Here is a 2670-nt window from a genome sequence, read left to right on the forward strand (position 1 = left end):
TTGAAGCTGTGTTTTCTCTGATTATTCATCTTTCTAGTCTTCAACACAAGAAAAGGAAATTTCCATCCTTTGTGTTGAAAGATAAATTTGGTATTGAAAGGAGAAAGGTTTATTGGCTTTAAACAGGGATGGACAGATTGTTCAAATTGTATCAATTTAAAAACAGAGAGGTTTACAATGAAAAATTAGAACACTAAGGTTTAATTAAATCCTGAATTGTTTTTGTAATTTTCTGAAGATATTGTTATCATTATTATTACTTTGCAGGTACATACTTGAGGTTGTATTGGTTAGTCACCAGATATCCAATTGGGAGAACTGGAATATTAAGATTTGGTCCCTATTTGTGCCGACTCAACAACCATTTTTTGGTCTAATTTTTTTAACGATATATTTTTCCTAAAATTGTTTAGAAAACATTATATTTTATATAAAAATGGCCAAAGAACACAGGCATAGAAAGATTGGAGCACTTAATTATAATGTGAACTTGAAACAAAGATACCAAGAAAAAGAATTCAATACATAAACCAAGATTCATCAATCAAATGATAAAACAATGAGAAATCTTTTGTCATTGCACAAACTATATTCGTATTGCAAATGTGAAATTTTGGAAATACAATTACATGAGAGAGAGAGAGAGCACTAAGAATTTTTTTTGAAATGTTGCGTTATGTTTAAAAAAAATACACTAAAAGTTTTTTAGTATGTCATATTAAAGTGTTACGTTTAGAAAAAGTACACTAAAAAATTTTTGTGTGTTACATACATTGATTGGAATGTTACGTTTGAGAAAAGTACATTACGTAATTTTTTTAGAATCTTGTGTTGTTACGTTTGGGAAAAGTACTAAAAGAGTTTTTTAGTATGTTATATTGAAGTGTTACGTTTGAAAAAAATACTAAAGGAGTTTTTTTGAAGTGTTACGTTTAGTAAATTTTAACATTATGAGAAAATTCACATTTTGACCACTTATGTAATTCATATTAGAATGAGACTTTTAAATCCATACGAAAAAAAGAGAGGACTAAATAATTTATAAAATCACTATTTAAAATTTATTTATATTTCACCCGAAATGTTTAGGCCACATTCATAAATCTTATAAAATATTGTAAACTGAAAATTTAAGCCTATTTTGAAAAATAGATTAAAAGACACTCCTTAACTTTTAACTCATTTCATCTCATAAAAAAAAAAAAAAAAAGTCAAAATTTTTTTAACAATCTTTTCAAAACACCCTTTAGCATGACAATAGTTACTAGTGAGAAAGAGTAGTGATCACATACTGCGTATCCACAACAGAATGGTAGTACTTCTGAGCCACGGTGATGCTGCTATCATATTTGCCCCAATACTTTGTCCGCAAACTCGAATAGTTGCATACACAACAAAAACAAAAATTTGAAAATATTATACATTATATTAAAAATTTTAAAATATCTTAAAATTATAGAAGTTCGCACTCCTAAATTTTTTTATAGATAATTTTAAAATTATATAGAGTAACCTCTCAATTTTTTAAACGATAGAGTAGCCCTCCCAAGACATAATCCTGGATTCGTTTCTGCTTAGAATTGATATTTTTTAAGTGAGTTTTTGATTTTTATAAACAAAATAATGTCAAAAAATAAAGGGAATAAATTGATTTTTGTATTTGACTCTTTGACGAATTTAATATATTCCAAACAACGCCCAACTCTGGTAAATACAAAAATAAAATTAATGGAAAAATAAGAAATGGACAAATATTAATAGAAAAATTATTTGGTAGTTCAGGCGTGGCACATTGCAATATCCCTCCAATTACCAATTACTGACTCTATTTACATCACCGATCATAATAATTTTCGTTACCAAATAGAAAAATTATTTTGTGATTCAAAGATACCACGTGACCGTGCCGTTGACGAAACACGATCAAATTAATACAAAATCGTAAGTCCACCAACAATCACAACACACCTGCTCACTACTTGTGCCCCATTTTTGCCAAATAACTTCATCAAAGTAGTAGGGGGCCAATATAAGGGTTGTTTGGAAAAAGTGCTAAATAAGTATATTTTTTGATTTTTTTAAAAAAAACATAAAATATAAATTGGATTTGAAATGATTAGAGATGACAATCGGAACTCGGTCCGACGGGGACCCGACCCCCCGGCCCCGAATTGAGTGGTGATTCCCCGAAAAATACCCCCGACGGGCCGGGGACGGTATTAAAAAATGTATCCCCGGTGATCTTCGGGCCGGGGACGGGGATACGTGTTTCAGTCCCGGACCCGGCCCGACCCCGATCCCGATCCCCGCCCCGAATAATCCCCGATGTAAAATTACTAATTTGCCCTTCCATATATATATGCGCGTGTAGGGTTTTGTGTTGAAACACTGCTCAGCCTCAGTTCTCTCACTCACAACACACAACAAAACACGTTTCTCTCTCTCTCTCTCTCTCTCTCTCTCTCTCTACGCCGTTGCCAAGAGCTAGGGTTTCGCCGCTGCTCGTACCGCCGATCGTCACCGCCATCGCCACCGTCACCGCCGATCGTCCATCGCCGTACATAGCTCAGTTCTCGTCCGTAACCGCCGATCGTCCATCGCCGCTGCTCGTACCTCGCCGCCGATCATCCTCCCTCACTGCCGCTCTCTCTGTCACACAACGAACGGCGT

This window comes from Camellia sinensis, chromosome 11 (genome assembly GCF_055761805.1).
Source record: "Camellia sinensis isolate YWXY chromosome 11, ASM5576180v1, whole genome shotgun sequence".
Classification (NCBI taxonomy): Eukaryota; Viridiplantae; Streptophyta; class Magnoliopsida; order Ericales; family Theaceae; genus Camellia; species Camellia sinensis.